At 45.1% G+C, this 18030-nt stretch overlaps 1 long non-coding RNA gene and 1 other non-coding gene across 5 annotated transcripts in view; both read right to left on the bottom strand.

Annotated features, from left to right (window-relative positions):
• Positions 1-8551, bottom strand: part of LOC110404853 — a 157468-nt gene extending 148917 nt beyond the window's left edge. For all 4 annotated transcript variants that reach the window (XR_002442525.1, XR_002442524.1, XR_002442527.1 and 1 more), the window contains exons 1-6: positions 8296-8551; positions 7279-7363; positions 5786-5970; positions 4622-4702; positions 2969-3133; positions 1474-1594 (exon numbers count right to left, since the gene is read on the bottom strand). This is a non-coding gene — a long non-coding RNA (uncharacterized LOC110404853). The remainder of the gene's footprint in view (positions 1-1473; positions 1595-2968; positions 3134-4621; positions 4703-5785; positions 5971-7278; positions 7364-8295) is intronic.
• TRNAL-UAA lies at positions 11011-11093 on the bottom strand. Its single transcript has one exon. It is a non-coding gene; the product is annotated as a tRNA-Leu (tRNA).

Here is an 18030-nt window from a genome sequence, read left to right as displayed (position 1 = left end):
GTTTGAATAAGAACGGGGAAGTTAAGGGTTTGGCAGGCTGTATGTAAAACATTGCAGAACGGCTGCTCTGTGCATGCAGCTAGTTCCATGCATAATATATATAGGAGCATGCCATATGTTTAAAGCATCAGGCAATCGTGCCAATCTTGGATCATATTATCAAGCTTTCCTATGGTGTTGCATTTGTTCTAAACAGATGCATTTCTCCCCTCCCTCCCCGCTCCCCCCTCAACCTGCCAACACTCGTTTATGAGGAAACCAGGTGTCCTTCTTTAAAAAAAGAAATAAATCCTTATCCAAAGGAATCTGTCCAGGAAGAAAGTAAATGCCCATCTCTGCTATTTTTATTTCAAACGGGAAATATGTTACCAAACAAACTACCAAACGGACAAACAAGAATCCAAACAAGAAAAAGGGAGTCATGGAAATTCGTAGGAATTAGGTTCTGAATTCTGCAAAGCCAAATGCTAATTGCACCAGTCCTCAAACGTACAGAACAGATGAATACAAGAACAGAAAGAGCTCCAATGATAGCAGATCTGCTCTGAATGAAACATGTCCTGCATTGGTTATGAGAAGGGCTGGATGCTCTTGTCTTTAAAGTGTACGGTTTGATTTTATATTAATTCATCAGCAGCATCGCAGATCTCAGGGGCTCGTCTCCGCTCATTATAGGTGCTTTGCATATGTGGCTGGAAAAGAACCACCACTGATTTGTCTCGTTGCTGCTCTCTGCTGTCGCTGCGCTACCCTGCAGACCCCTCCCCACGTCAGGAGTGATGCTGGGTGCTGGCCAAGTCCCTGTGGGTGCCAGGCGCCCCAGCAAAGCAATGCAGGCCAGGAGGGGGAACCCAGCATTTCCTAGCGAGGGTTTGGCTGGGCAAGGATGCAGAGTAAGTGTGAGTCCAACCTGCTTTGGGCACATTACCCTTACATGAGCAAGAGCAGCTCCGTACTGGCTTGCATTGTTTCAAGAGACCTGGCCCTTAAGGGGACAGCAAAACCACCTGGTGGGCAGCAGCCAGCAGGATCAGCAGCGGAACAGCTGGGACACACTCACAGCTGGCTCCCTATCCTTTACATGGAGTTTTTTCCACTCCTCTGAGCTCTTAAGGCCATGTTTTATATCCTAATTAAACTGAAAGAAAAGGAATTGGATAACAGTCTAAAAGATTTGCAAGCTACATCTATTTCAGAAAATGACTCATGTTCCCACTAGTGTAGCTCATCAGGTCCAGCACATGCTCTAATGTGTGGGACTAATAGATTTGTAACAGTGATATCTAATATGAGTCTGTTCCGGTTACATACTTATCATGGGTCCTCGCAGGCTTTCCATCAAAGCTGCTGAATGAAAGCACTTTTTTATTAAAGAAAAGGAAAAAAAAAAAAAAAGAAATCTCTTTGCCCATAAATCTCTCAGCACATTAGCCCCCAAAACAATTCAGTGAGCCAAGGTCATATTTCCCTTACATTCATTTAGATCCTTGGGAAGTTCAATGAGATGAGAAGACAAGACAAAACACAAGGGGCTCTGTCTTCAGCTGCTATGAATCAGCGTTGCTTCCCATCAGCTGAGAATCCAACCATATATCTAGAGAGAGCGATAGGAAATATATAACAATTTCGTGGGGTCAGGTAATGATGATCTATATGGCATCTTATTGCTTGAGAAGGAAGGGAGCGACTGCAAGGACAAATGGCACTTGGCAGGCGAGAGCGGGTTGTACAGCCCCATGGGAAAAGCTCCCTTGCTCTCCGTGGGCTCCCATTCATCGCATGGCTTTGGAGGTCACCACAGCTAAGCAGGGGGGGAAATATTTTGTTTGCAGGCAGTTATTTCAGTGGGACAGCTGCGGATGCCCATCTCTGGAGGGAGTAGGACATGACAACTCAAGCCGCAAAGCAACAATCTTAAGTGAAATACCGTCATGATAAGGCAGCTCTGCTTCTCAGTTATCCCCCATCCTCTGCTCCAAACAGCAGTGAAAGCTGCCAGCTCTGAACCCTGTACCGTGTGCTGTCCCTTTGATACTGCAGCTCTCTCCTTCATGTTTACACCCTTCAGATATTTTTAGGCTTTTTTCCTGCACGCTGAAACACACGTTGTCATCTCATAGCCTTGTTTAGCCGTTTGAGGCTTCCCACAGAAATCAGTTTTTCCTAACATATGATCATTTAGCGATCAGAAGGCAGAAAGGGTGGTCTGGTCACTTTTCTTTTAGCTTCCTCCCAGGTCTCATTAGCTGGTCATGCGGTGGTAGCTGGGACCAAGCACATAGTTTGTTTTGAGGATGAATTCAAACCACGTAGGGAAGAGCTGTTCCCTTCCCATGGAATTTTTTGCCTCCACGGAGGCAGATGATGTTATTTGCAGTAATATACTATTTCAGACTGATCTCCCAATTTGTTATCTACTGACACCTCAAGGGCCCTTCATCCACCTTACCTGGAACTGGTAGGAAAATAACTTGTCAAAATTGTTAATTTCTGATATAGTTGGAGGGAAAGGGTGTTCCCTGAAAGCACAACATTAATGGTTTAGGATGACTTATTTTGGGTGGAGGAAGCTTGATTTTTTAAAATTGTTTTTACAACCAACATCGATTTTCTCCCCAGGGAAATAAGGTTTTAATCTGCTTCACCTTGAAACCTTCCAAATCTCTTATTTTTACTGGCTCTCTTAACTATTTTGGATAGCATCCTTGCACATACAACTATTTGGCAGGTTAGCAGCAAGCAAATATCAAATGACAGTAACTGATTTGTGGGAATGGTCTGATCCAACTAGACAGACAGCTAAGCACCAGGAAGGGTTCTGTTAAATAATTATGCCCATAAAATTTCATTTTCCATAGCGGTCATGTTATCCAAATCAAATCCATGGTCCTTCCTTAAAAATCTGTCAGAACATACTTTTACCATTAAAACAAGCCACCCCAGAACATGAAATAGAAATGCATCCAACCTATTATCTTGGAAAGGAAAAGCTGTTCGGGCCAAATCCAATGAGACACCACGTTTGCATCTTCATTCCTGGAAACCTTTGGCTTTCACTAGGAGCAAGCAGTTCCGAGTCACTTCTCCCAGTCCCACCCTTGCAATGAACTCCAACAGTTGGCAGGTTAAGTCTCTGTTGTTGACATGAGGATAAGAAGTAGGGCAGTTGGGAGCAGCATGACAATTACCTGAGGTATGACAAGGTCTCCCACCTTCACCCACCTCCAACCCCAATGCTTTCCAACACAAAGAGCATCTCCCAAGGCAGCAAATCTCACAGCCAGGGCCTGACCATGGGTCTTCATTGGTACTAACCCATCTCTGCACATGACAGCTCCTGCCACTGTGAATTGCAGTCCTGTCTCTTTATGGGCTCTGTGGGTTACAGGGGGTGGTGGGTAACCATGGAAACCGTGTTGTAAAACAGCATGGGAGTTGACGTGTAATAAAGCACTACACCTGAACAGAGCCCTTCCAGAGGGGTAATTGTGGATGCAGTTGGAGCAGTGCTGCCTTGTGCAGAAAGTCACCCTGTCTGGAGATCAGGGCTTGGCATGGGAAGGCAGCTACCACTCTTCAATGCAACTTAAAGACCTTAACTTAAATCTCAGAAACTTGCTTTCAGCTCTGGGGCTATGTTCACCCAATTCCTTTCCCAGCAAACCTAGCCAGGATTTTCTGGTGGGAATCCTGGCACTTCCTGGCTTGTTGCAAAGGTAAGTTCATGGATGGAGGACGCCGTTCTAATTACACAGAAGTACCTAAGTACCAGATATCCTAGGTAATGGTATTCAGTAACTTACAGTAATCCACAGAAGCAGGTCTACAGATCAGTATCATCAAAATATCAACTTACTTTCTTTCAAATAGAAATTGAATGCCAACAGTGTTCAAACAGACATGCTAGACCAAGGAGTCAGTCAGTGTTAACACCTGAATTTCTTTCAAGAAATTCCCGTGAATCTTAGTACACTATAAGGACTGTAAAAGATACAATTATAAAACCTATGGCTTCAGAAGGAGAGGAGGAGCAGATGCTCTTCCTCCACCTTCATTATTCATCTGTATTGGGGACGGTCACCATCTGGACCTGAGATTTCAGCCAGCATTACTCCTTCTCTTGCCATATCTACATTTCCAGCAACAGAAAATGGTGATGCAAGTGCAGTATGGTCCTACATTGACACTATTTTCTGTCTATGAATTCTCCAACGCATGGTACATGATAATGTATCATGTACAAAGCACACTGATCAATTATATTCGAGCAGTGTGTTAGACTTCAGAGCCATCAAACCGATACTTAAAGTTTCCTTACTCAGCTTGCTCCACTGCAACACAAAACTTATTTTGCATCCCAGACAGGTCACTTAGCCTCCTGTGCAAGGTGACTGTCAAAACTATACTCATGCAGGCAATAGAAAATTCTTCCACCCCATGTTCTCAAAGGGAGCTCTCCAGCAGTTCAACTTTCCCCCTGTAGTTCTCCTAATAATTAATGGGAAACAGATTCCTCTGGGAAAATTGTCACCAGGTAATTAATAAAAAATGAAAATGAGAGAGCAAGAAGAAGGAACAGAGATGTTGCAGAAAGCCTGCAAATTGAAACAGGCAGACTTACAGTTGTGATTTCCTTTCCAGTCTCAGAGGGAGAGTAGTGCTTGTTCCCACGTTCATCAACAGCTCACCCAGGACTCAGCTTCTTCCATTCACACGTTCAAAACAAGAGACATTGTGATGGAGATGTTTACACCTTGCCACATTTCTCAATGGCCTTTCACACACAGACTTGCTTACACAGATAGGGGAATTGCTATCAAGGGCAAATGTCAAGTACCCTTTATAGTTCTATTACCAGGTGACCATTCAGAAATAGAGGTTGCTCTTTGTTTTCTACCTGTGGGTTCAAGCTGCTCTGTTTGATAGGAGAGGTTCATTCTAACTCAGACAAAAATGTCCTTTCTATACCTAAACCTCCTTTGGCATCAGCAACTCTGAAATGCCTCCCCCAGAGTGAATGCTCTTCCTCATGCTCAAGAACATTTGTCTTACTTCAAAAATAAATAAATAAAATAATTAAAAACAAACAAACAAAAATCAACAAAAAACTCTTGCCTTTCAAGGCTGAAATTGATGTGCGCTTGGGAAATAGAGCTGAGAAACCATCACCAGGAATGCTCAGTCTCTACCTGCAGTTTGCCCATACAAGTGCCTGAACTATCACATGTGCTTAGGAATCCTGAGAGGAAAGAGAATAGATGGATGGTCTTATGATTGAGCCAGAAGACAGGGATTTGAGGGATCTGGTGTCACTTCTAGACCTCCTGTGTTGACTTTGGGCAAGTCAATTAACCTCTCTGTGCCTCTGCTTGCCATCTGTAAAATGGAGATAAGAGACTTCCCTACGGCACAGCAGTGTTTGAAGGAGTCTTGTGTGTTTGACAGATGCTCTCATCTAATGCCAACAGGAGTCATGAGATTTCACTGACAGGAGAGTGATGGAGTGGAGAAGACCCACTGCCATTTGGGGTTATGCAGCTTTGTAAAAACTGACTAGGTATCTGTTCAGCTTTCCTCACCACCTCATTTGCACCTGTCTGTCTTCCAAGGTACAAGTACTCTCTCAAACAAGCCCTAGCTCCAGTTCCAGATTTAGGAACCCACAAAGCCCATAGGATGCTTCCCACCCCTCCACAAGAAAGGAGGTCAGTTTGGATTTTTACCACTAAAATAAAATCATGTGAATCACAGAAAAGAAGCCACGGAGAGCCTAGTTCCACCTTACCCCTGAGAGTGAGGAAGTACCAGAGGCCAAAGGGTCTGATGCCATGGGTCCCACTGCCCTCATGCCCATGGGACATGCAGATAAATCCTCATTTTCCATGCAAGAGTCATCATGGCTGACCTGACACATTCATATCAGCCACCACATTGTAGAAGTTTGCTATTCACTCCAAACTCCTTACAGCCCTGGAAAGAAAGGAACATAATTGGCCTTTACTTTTTTTGTTGTTTTATCTTTTCTGAAGATATCAAAAAAAGAAAAGCATTCCTTTGCATTCACAAGGAATGCTATAGTTCCCCTACAAGCTTCACAAGGCAAGTTAAAGCATGAAACCCTCCTGGAACATACCTGACTGTTCTGCAAGGCTCGGGAGATGGATTTCTTTCTCTCTCCATTTTTTTTTTTCATAAAATCCCATAGCGTTATTAAAAGGAATTGTTCAATTCCTTTAATTGGCTCAGAAGATAAATTCTTCCCTCAGCCTGGGGGTCATGGCCATCAGCAGCTATTTATTAGCTGCATTGATTGAGAAGAACAGCCTTTAAATGGAAATAAATTGAATTCTATGGCAAAGCGGATTCCATACAGCCTATTAATGTAAGACAGGGAGGCTTAGCTGTTTTATTTTGTATTTGTTCCCCTCCTCAGCTTTCAGCCATTCTCAAGCTCCCAGACACTTTCCATCTCTTCCAGCAGCCATCCCCTCCTAACCATGAGCACTCCCTTGCCTGCAATTGCAAGTATGAAGATGATGGAGACCTGGAGACTTGGATGACCCCAGTGAGGCTCCAAATCATGTCCCCGGAGTCCAGCAGAGGAAGGAGAGGTGATGGAGAGCAAGATGACATGTCCACATACATGCACAACAGAAACAAGATGGGAGCAGACCTCGCCCACTCTCTCTGGGGCATTTTCATTTTATTTTTGCCTTCTTCACTGCTTGGGGATTGTCTTTTCCGCTCTCTGTCAGCTCCAGAATACATTTCATGGTGCTCGCCTTCATTCCAGAGTTTAATTGCTTGAGATTGTTACTTGTAGGCTGTTAATTTATTAAAACCAGATCTCCCATATTACTCCAGAGCCCAGAAGAATCATTGCCTTCTATTAAAGGCAGTGGCGCGTGCCCGTTTGTCTTTTCTCTCTGGTCACCTCTGTAATTGCAGCCCTCTGCTAAGATGGAAAACTCCCCTCTGCCAGCTAAGCATCCTCCTCGGGCTGGGTGGGCTGAGAAACATGTATGGAAGACAAGCTCACCCAGGGTGTAAACAAATATAACTTCTGGGATGTTCACAGAGGAGTGTGTGATTGCATTAGAGACACGCAAAGCCTCTAAGCTCTTCAGGTCATGCTTCCCCAGGTGGGATGAAAAGTGAAGTCAGGGAATCTTGGAGATAGATATCACATAAATAGAAAGTTCTACGTAAAATACAGCAACGGGTCTCCACAGCACCCAGCAGAGCCAGCACTGCAAACCACTGAAGAATTATCCTCACCCAGCTAAGCACAGAAAGGTCTTCACTGTTGTATGGACCAGGTCCTGAGACAAAGACGTCTCTCAAAGCCATAGATTTGCAACACCTAATGGAGATAAAAGCAGAGATAGGATTCATTGGATTCGTATACTAGGAGATATATATACTCAACACACCAGGATGGGAGGCTAATTCAGACCAGAAATTCCCCACTTCTTCTCAGCCACCATCTCTTCAACATATCTTTCCACCTCCTCAAGGCTGTTCAGCAACCTTCATCATGCCCTGACCCTGTCCTGTCTTAGAAAGGCTTCCTTGGCAGCCCGTGCATACATCTTATGATATAGAGCTGATAGCATCTAAAATGCAGAACCATAGAATCATTAAGGTTGGAAAAGACCTCCAGGATCACCAAGCCCGACCTGAACCTGCCCCACCATGCCCACTGACCACATCCTTCAGTGCCACATCTCCATGGTTCTTGAACACCTCCAGGGATGGTGATTCCACTACTCCCTGGGCAGCCTGTGCCAGTGCCTCACCACTCTTTCTGAGAAAAAATTTTCCTGATATCCAACTTGAAACTCCCCTGGTGCAACTTGAGGCCATTACCTCTTGTTCTATCACTGTTACTTGGGAAAAGAAGCTGACCCCATAGATGTAAGTCAATGCTTGAGTCTATTGTTCAAAGACATTCAGAAAAAGGAGGGAGTCAACAGACAAGTGGGAGTCAGTAAAGCACCAAATATTTGAGAACTGCTGAGTAGCAGTGGGGGGATGTCTGTCCCTCAGGCTGTTTTCTGAGATTTTGCCATCACAGGAGGCAAATTTCCCCACCAAGACATCATAGGTATGGGGGTAACAACCCACACTGACCACTGAATGCTCCAAGAGGTGCCCACAACACTCAAAAAAAATGAGCACCTGGGGCGTTGCTCCCAGCAGCTGCAGCGCAGTACAGGCTGAAGCTCTAGATATCCACCAGCCAGCAATTATAGCAGAAGCATTACAACAGTAAAACAATAACATTTTGTTTACCTCCTAAATAGCGAGCTCATTTTACCACTCTGCCTCCAAGCACTAGATAATAACGGGATACAGGGCAGGCAGTCTGTTTCTGTATCCAAAACAGAGTGGGTGCATCTGTGATGTTAGAGACCTTGAGAGCTGCTGCTCCTGACTCCCGATCCTGGAAGTGGTGGGGCTGGAGGAAGTGTCATGAGCCGCAGTTTGGACTGGGTATGGGGATTTCTCTGGGATGTAGAGCTGGGGCAAGCCAGACCGGCTGCTGTGATGCCTGTGGTCTGGCATTGACCTACATCCTTTGAAGCTCTGGTTCCTCATTCCTGAAACTGCCCAGACTGGTTTGCTTTTGCTTTGATTTATTTTAAGTACAAATGTTCCATGATCTAATCTGAGATCTGCAAGCAGGAGCACACAGCAAAAGATGGCTCTTACAAGGATCCCAAAAACCCATTTCATTTAAACAGGGCTATTATTGTGTTTTAATATGGGAATTGATTATTATAGGCACACTTATTGAGCTTAGCAGCTTAGATTTGTATCTATTTCAACACTGTTAATCTTTGATAAATATGTTTTTAATAATCTCTACGTATTTATTGAACATAAAACTGTCTTGTGAAATAGAGAGTGAGATTGCTAAAGATACTTATTATACACTACTTCAATACAAATTCATTATTAAAAACCTTTTACCGAGGTTTACTTTTAACCATGATGTAACAGATGCGCATACTGCATGGTTAATCTATAATAAATATATTTTAAAAAACTATTGGTATTTAACCAGCAGTAACCATCTTAACAAATATGATGCACTGGCTATCGGACAAGCTGCTCTTTTTAACTCTGTCAAACACTTGGAGGTTATAGGACTTTATGAGGAGAGAAGCTCCGGCCTGCTGGAAGGCAGCTTATCATAGACTCATAGAATCATTAAGGTTGGAGAAGACCACTAAGGTCATCTAGTCCAACCATCAACCCACCACCACCATGCCCAATGAGCCATGTTCCTTATCTAGCTGTCCACCACAGCCCTAACATGCCCTGATCATTGGCCTCCTTGCTGCTCCAGCCCCGGATCTCCAGCTCGGGCTTCTTACACGGCTCTGCCATTTGATGAGCTGAATCAACACTTGGCCCCAGATGTTCAGCCAACCCTTTGTGCAGAGCTGTGCCATTGAAAAGCTATTAATTCAGCTCTGGGTGCTTGCAGACAACACTCCGTCTGCCCAATAGTTTTGCAAAGTGAATAGATATCCTCTATGGATCAAGAGCAGAGCAGAGCCCATATCCTTGGGGTGGAAAAACCACAAGATTTGTGAGAATATGGATCAACAGAGAAGCTCAAATAAGGTGATCTGGGCTTTGAACTCAGCGGAGGGCAGTAAATGCCTTTGACACATGGACTAAACAGGAGTCTGACTCCAAGTCATCAGAGGCAAAAGACCTGCAGTGCTGCTTGGACCCCCTAGTGTGCTCTCAGAGATGTATTTGTCATTCTTTGCATCACTTAATGACTGAGGTTAGCCGCAACTGGCAGATATGCACAACATTTCACTCCCAGAACTAATCAAGTGGGAGAGGAGCAGTAATTCCTCCCATGTCCTCTCCTCTGGGTCCTGCCCCATTTGTTATATGGCCACAGTTACAGGCCTTGTAATCTTTCCTGCAGGCCACCAGCTGATTCCTATGTATCAGAGAGAGCCAAGGATCTTAACATACAACTTCTAATTGAGCTGCATCATCTGCCACAAACATGAAATTAATGGTCCTACATCATAATCGTAAATTCATACATAACCTCATGCACCAGCAAATAACTCTTTGCGGAGATACTACAATGGTAAGCTGATTTGCAAGACACGCACGCTACCCAGGAATCCTAATTAACCAAATTAACACCATCACTTCAAATCACGTCCCAGCAGTAGGACATTTCCGTTTGGCCTCAGGGTTGGAGCAAAGCAGCCAAATGAAAGTCTGACAGCATCTCCACAGGTCCAGTGGGCTAAATCTTTGCAGAGGGAAATGCGTGCTGCCCATCCATGCACCAGAGGAAGGGAATTAAAAAATCTCATGAGTGTTTGTGAGTGCCAACCCAAGGCATGCTAGCACTGGAGCAGCTCTCAGTTTCTGCTGCATTTCTCCAACTTAACCAGGAACATTTTTGTGCCATGCTGTGAGCCCTCTAGACCTGCTCCAGGGACTGCTGACACTGCTAGATCCCTCCAGAAAGTGCCAAATTGTGCTTGGAGTGAGCCAAGCCTCAGGCATGGGGTCACAGAGCAGAGCTGGCAAGAGAAGCCAGCATGAAACCCAAACCCCAAACCCGCTTCTTCACACGCGTTCCCACTTGTGACTTGCCTGAGCTGCTTAAAGCTCAACATCTTTTTTTTTATCTTCCTCAGGATAGTCAGGTTTTTCTACTTCTGTCTTGGGAAAAACAAGTCTCTATTTTGGTGGCATGTGGGATTCAAACCCACGATGATCCCAGCACTCCCTGCACAAAGGATAAGAGTCGTAACTGTGTGCTAGAGGGACTGGATCACATCTCTCTCCACATCCAGCCTGGATGATGAAGTCGCTTCGTCACACCAGAGTGCTCACACTGGGGTGTCCAATGCTCTTGGCCTCACAGTGTCTTGGCTGACTGCTCCCATCCCTGCTCCAAAGAGATGCTCTAAAAGCCAGGATGCGGTCCGTGGCCTGATGGAAAAAGGAGACTCCTACCAGAAGTGGGGTTCGAACCCACGCGGGCATGCGCCCATTGGATCTTAAGTCCAACGCCTTCACCACTCGGCCATCCTGGTGGGCTGCCTGCTGTCCCCTGGTTGGCCAGGTCCCCCGCTCAAGGACACGCACCTCACCAAGCCACCAAAGTCCCAGCCCAAGGCTCTTCCCAGGCCCAGCAATATCTTCCCCTCCTCACTGCTTCCTTTAATGTCCCCAGCAAATCTTCAGGCAAGGCACAGCAAGAAAAGCTGCCTGACTCCCTTTACTTATACCACACAAAAAAATGCCTTCTGATCCCACGCATTTTCCAAAATTTCACAGTTTTTCTGTCGTGTCTTGGTGCTCCATCACCAAAGATCCTCTGCTCAGCCCAGTTTGTCCACCCCAGCCAAACTGGGAGTTAACAGTTCTCATGGGCCATGGAGAACAGAATGGAGCCCATGTGCTGTGCCAGGCCACTGTGCCAGGAGCGCAGATATCTCTGGAGGTTGTCATCCTGACCCTGCTGGTGTCCAGAGGGACACGAGCAGCTCTGTCAGCTCACCAGCACTCACTGGAGACGCCAAGCAGTTCAAGCACCATCCTTCTACCCTAGGTCCTGATCCTCACTCACTCTGTAGTTCAGATATTTTGAGGACATTTGGTCAGAAAAGACAGTGGGGGAGGTGAGTCCTTCTTTTTCCTTTGGGGTGAGGTACAGCTTTTGTTTTGCTCAGCTTTTATTTTGTTTTAAAAGGAAAAAAAAAAGCTATCTGTTGGCTCACATGAGATTCAAACTCACAGCCTCAAAACAGCTCTATGCAGTAAGTCTTTAGCCCTTAAGCCACAGGAACATGCTGTTTTCTGTCTCTGATTTCAGCCACTCTAACACTTCCCAGGCCAGCACCTCCACACAGGGCTGCTGTTGCTTTAGTGGGATTCTGCAACCCATTCCCAGTCTTCCCTTGCACTGCCATGCTCCCCATGATGCTCAGACAGAGAAACCTGGCCAGACCTATTCAGCAGAGCATCCCCTCTGCTGAAGACACACTGGAGCGTCCTTCACTGTGGGAAGGGCTGGGGAGACCCAATGCAGGATGCTGCAGCTGAGCAGAGGCCTGGGCTAATCTACCCCCACACAAAAATCCTGCCAGGAGGAAATGTAACCTACTGAGGTGCCAAGAGAGGACAGAAACATTCCTTCCTTCCCTTTACCCTTCCCATTACAGCCACAGCAACCCACTGTGCTGGTCTGTGTGTGCAGAATGGCAGCTCAGCAGCACTGGATGCCTCCAGCTGCAGCACCCGCATTAATATCAAATGAAGCTGTGCTCACAAAGGGTGTTACGCTTGCCAGCTCCAGAGGAATCTGCTCCTAATGAGCGACTTCAAAGCATTAATGAGCTTGCAAAGCTCTCCTCTTCGTTTACAGAGCTGGACCTCGCACGCTTGGCATTAAGACAGGGGTCACCCGTCACACGAAGAGAATGCGTGTGCATGTCGGCGAATATAATATATTTGTCATCCTCTAAGAAGCAAAGATTAATCATGCCCTCTCCTAGAGGAAGCTTTTACACCACATCTGCTCTGCACAGCATGGGGAGAAAGGAGCTGCCCTCAAGGACATCCATGACCTGCACTGCTCGTATCCCCATAGTACCCAGCTTTGAAGTTAACACTGACCGTAACCCCGTGGGTCCATCTGGGAAATGCTGCCTGAACTGGCATCCTCAGGGCTGAATAAAGCAGTAGGGTCACTCTCTCCAGGGATGTCTCTCCCCTAGCCACGTCCCCTTCTGAGCTTCTCCTAGCTCACTGTAACCTCTGGGTTGAAGCAGCCCCCAGTACCTCGCTAACAGCCCTGTCGCACTCATTTTAGAACTGAAGCTGAGTCTCCAAGGCTGATCAAAACTTTAGAAGAGTATAAATATAATGCATAGTCACAGGCTATAACCCTCAGCTGAGACAGCAGGCACACAGACTGCTTAAGGAAGATGATACTGACATGTCCTGAAGTCAGAAAGGTGTTGTCCTTAGAAACACATTGGCAATGCTAACTGGAAAGCAGTTCCTCCTCTCACCTCCCAGAAGAGATCTCTTGACACTCAGTGTCTATTCAGTAGATCTGTGTTTAATTCAAACAGCCACTGGAGGCAACTGCCATCCCACACATTATTACTGCAGCTGGAGGGTGGCTGATTGGTAGTTAAGAAAAAGACAAAAATCCAAAGCCATAAAGTCATGAGCAAGGCAGGGTAGAAGTGGCACTTTGTAAGAGATTTCAGGACAAAACTTCTCTGCTTTTCTGATGCGGGGGTGAAAATGATCTCTGCGTCCTCACTTTAGAAACGGGTTGGCAAAGAGAAGCAGCAGGACAGGGTTCTCCTCCACGTTTCTTTTGTGCCCTCTCCTGCTATAAGAGCAGTTTGGTGCGTAGGCGACGACCATCAGGAGCACAAAATGACGGCAGTGTTTGGTGCAGAGCAACCCTACCAGGGTCATTTAGATGGAGTGAGACACGACAGCTTGGCTTCTCCTTGCCCAGCAGGCTTGGGGGTGAGAAAACTTGCTGCTTACAGCTCCTGTGCTGAGTTCATGTAGCAATTAATGAGAAAGCTCTTTGGACTTTATAAATAGAGTATATCTAAAGACACCGTTGATGTCCCACACATAAATGTAAGCTTCTACCACATTTGGAGAGTAGCTGGAGCTCACCGACAAAAAGAACAGTTGAACAGCATAACATTACCGTGCAGCCAGTCCTCAGTAGCTCTCAGAATAAAGAAGCAAGCAAGCACAGAAGATCACTCATCCTTCCTATTTCCCCTGCCTCTGGAGAGGCAGTTCAGGAAACCAAGCCAGCCTCAATTTGCACGCAGCTGGCTTTCTTTCAGAAGGACTAGGAGACACACGTTGCATGCCTATAGGTGAAAGCTTGTTCTCTGCAGAATGTAACCTGATGCCCCACTGCTTGTTGGCTCTATAGCTCAAGAGGAAAGCTTTTCCATGAACCTTGCAGACAGCTGTATTCAGCCAGAAGAAACAAAGACCTGGTACTGTGGGCATGCAGGAGGGATTAAAAACCAACGGCCTTGTGCAACTACAGGAGGATATTTACCCCAGAGGGAAAATATGTTTTCTTTGTTGATTAAGTTCTAAGGTAGTAAGAGATAGCAAATAATGCATTACTTTCTCCTATTTGGGAATTATTTACTATTTTCCACAAGCTTTCGTTATTTTAAATTATTCTCTCTGAGTTTTCTACAAATATCTTTTGGACAACAGATAATTTCTCTTAAAAAATTGATCTTGAGGACTCAGAACACATAGGCTTCACATCATTGCTGCTTCTTTGGTTCTGAATGGGCTCCCGATGAAATGGCTGGAGTGAATGGTGATGGTTGAATATTTCAAAGCCATCACCTTCCCAGATTGTCATTCCCATAGGTGTTCTGGACAGGATGCTTGTGCAGCTCATTAAGGTTTTACCTTTTTCAGCCCAGACTAGCTATTGAGAAAGAAATCATCACAGATCCATCTCTACCTGTCACTGTTCCATGCCTCTTCCAAGCATCATCACATACAGCACAGAGAAATGAGTCACAGCTGTGTAGAAAAGAAAGCTCAAGAACACACTGAGGATCACAAGTGTGTGATATTGGTATCTCAGATGCTGCGTGCCCAAATGATGGAGAAAAAAAGGGACCTGATGTAAATGAGACTTTCAGTGCATATTCATCTAGTCTTGCCAAGTGCCGTCTACCAGACTTTTCTACAGCCACTGCAGAGAGAAAAACATTGACAGAGAGCTTCATCCCATCTAGGTCACCTAAAGAGGGGTGAAATTCACTGCTTTGTGGAACAGAAGCAAAGGAACAAAGTTCGTCTGATCAGCCTAAGATGGACACCCATTTGCAGGTAACTGGCTTCAGGGGCTGTTGTATCTCTCTGCGGGAGAGGTCTTTACAACAAAGCAGAGCTGGATGCTCACCTTACTGTTTCTAGAGGTGGAACGACCAGCACCAGAGGCTTTTAAGGAATTGGAACCCTGGTTGGTTCTGGTTCGAGGCAGATGATCGCTGAAGATCCCTTTAAACTCCATGCCTGAATTTCAGCAGGTACCTGTAAACCATTCTGTTAAGGACATCTCAAAATCATGCTGGAAAAACCTGTGTGTTGCTTATTTTTTGCTGCCTTTTAGCACTACAGAGGAACACACCACAGGAAACCAGAGAAGACAATTTTTTTTTACAGGTCGTATTTAGGAAACACTACAGAACGCTGCTCAGAAGCAACCCAGAAAAGAAATGAAGCAATTAAGTTATCACATAGACAAACACCAGCAGAAGAGGCTTGCATGTGTCAGAGAAATCAGCTGCAATTAGTTGTCTAGCTTGGACAAGGTGTTGCAATGAATGGCAAAACCCCTTTGTGCTCCACCTGCAGCATCAGCAGTGCCCACCACTGCTCACTGGCTCAGCAGGGAAGTGTGCAGGCGACATATCACATCCCAGATGTCAAGGTGCGTCTGCATGCATTCCTAAAATGACATGTGTTCTATAGCCCAGAGCTTGGCTCCAGGCTAAGAGCTAAATTTGATGTTCTCTGTGGCTAAAACTTCTTCAAAAACCATTCTGGGTTAATTAGAGAAGGGAAATTTTGGCTGCACAATCTGTAAAGGAAGATTGGCTTGGGAAATGGTATGAAAGTCGCGGTTTTTGCAAGAGCAAAGAGAAAGAACAGGCTCATTTCTAAAAGCGCTGCACCTAAGAACTTCAGAAAAGCACAGAACTTCACTGAAATATAATGAAAGGCACTGCCTGAAAGCAGAACATCTCCTTTGGCTCAGCACATCCTCTCCCAGAGGCACCACATCATTCCTGCTGCTCACAAAACAGCTTCAGTCTCCTTTTAATAGTTTTATTTTTAGACTTCTCTCATATTTAATTCTTTCCTTTTCCTTATGTAAGGTTCTTGGAAGGGCTGCAGTGTCAAACAATAATTACATCAGAGAAAATTTAGAATCCACAGTGTTAAAACGAATCTTTGCTCTTGACAAGTGAATGAATGTAGGAAGTGATGGGATGAAGTTTTATCAAGGAGAGCACCCAGCTGGCACTGTAACAGCATCTCTCATGGGCTGGGGGCACCTGCCTTCAGATGGCAGCAATCTCAGCCTGGAGCACATCAGTACATGCCTGGGATTAGCACGGTCTGAGACCTAGATGCATAGTTATGCAGTGCTATCAGCACGTACGTGTCTCTCCCCATGAACAACCTTGAGGAAGGATTAAAATACAGTTTTGCCATCCTCTTACCATTCCTGGACTAGCTAAAGTGCACGTGTCTACAGATGTAGCTTCGCCTCAACTAAGGATCAAGCATTTCCCAGTGCCCAGCACTGAGCCTACCACTTGTCCATTTACAGCAGAAGTGAGAGAAGAAAAAGAGCTATCCACTTCCCTGTGTTTCTGAGGATACAGGTACCCCAAATGGGGTTCTGATAACTTTATAAGTTATTCCCCTTCCCCTGTACGTGCTGTATCTCTGTTGGCAATTAAACTGTGCTAAAGCTGCAACGCAGTCCAACACAACACTGAATCTTGGATATGCCAATACTGCCACTGACCAATGAAGCCCATGGAAATAATGGCCAAGTACCTGGCTTGCATTTTCCAACAAGCAGAGAAGGGTGAATCTGATCCTCCACCCATGAAGGAAATCAGTGATGACTGAAGCAGCTATGGGTGGAAAAACTGATGGAACAACCAGGAAAAAAGATTTCCTCTCCAAGAGAGCACCAGCTTCCTTGCAGGAAACTCCAAGTAGACTCCATATAGAAATACTGACAGGTATCAGTGGGACTGTCAGGCAATGTCTAAAATCAGGCTATGGTGAAGAGTAGGTGTACAGAGTGAGCTCACACGTAGTATGTACAAGAGCTTTCTAGGGATAATATGTTTATAGAATATATATATATTTCTCCATATGGGTTACCAGCTGGACTTCTTTGATGTCTCAGAAGACCATCTTGCTAAAATCACCAATGACAAAACCCAGGTTTCTCCCAGTTAGATGTAACCTGTGAAGGGAACTGTTGAAAGCTGAGCTTGCCTGCTCGGTGGGTTTACCATCACCTGACAGGAGGGCACCTGGACCACAGGCATCTGTGCCTTCATTTATTTCCTTTATATCTCATGATACTAATACCAAGATGAAGGAAGAAAGCTCAAGAGAAGAAGAGTGAGGAGGAAGACAAACCTGTGGAGTCTCTGCCAGTCGTCCCACAGCTTCAGTTCCAGCATCAGTCCTCTGCCCAGCATTTGAGATGCCTCCATTTGCTTTTCCTGCTTCTCCTCCTGCCCACCAGCTCAGCTTCTGTCCATGCAGTCCTTCAACCTCCTGTCTCTTTGAGGGGCCAGGCTGTATCAAGGTGGAGCTGGCTGCCACAAGAGAGTACAGCACAAGCAAGTCTCTCACGCCATAAGGTAGGGAGCTTCCCGAGGAAATGGAAAACAAACTCCCAAAGTTGAATTTTTTTCAACTTTTAGTTCTTTTTTTTTTTAAAAAAAAAAAGTTCTTCAAATTTCTTCTATTTCTCTACAACTAAGGTTTGTCAGTTCTTTTTTTTTCTTTTTTTTTTTTTTTTGACACTCAGTTTTCAATAGAGCCACAGTGAAATGGTATTAAGCCCCTCTGAAGTCATGCGGGCTTCAAGCACTTACCTCCCATAGCTCCCTTCAAAACGCCGGATCATAAACAATAGAAGAATACCTCTAGCATATTCCACTCATTCATCTGCTTCCTTTATTTATTTTTCTTTTTTGTGCATTTTTTTGATATAGCCTTTCTGCTCGAATTTAAAGCCTGATTTTTAATAATTAGGCAAAATAAGCCACGTGGGGGTTTTTTACAATCTGTTTTAAAAGTAGAGTTTTGAAAAGTAGACAATGAAATTATTATTATTTCATTACACAGCTGTGCTAAGGCGCAGGGGAAAGAGTGAGGAGACACCGGTATTTGCTTTTTGGCTTT

The sequence above is a fragment of the Numida meleagris genome, chromosome 11 (assembly GCF_002078875.1).
Source record: "Numida meleagris isolate 19003 breed g44 Domestic line chromosome 11, NumMel1.0, whole genome shotgun sequence".
Lineage (NCBI taxonomy): Eukaryota > Metazoa > Chordata > Aves > Galliformes > Numididae > Numida > Numida meleagris.
The sequence above is the reverse complement of the archived record's forward strand: the minus strand, read 5'-3'. Positions and strand labels throughout refer to the sequence as shown.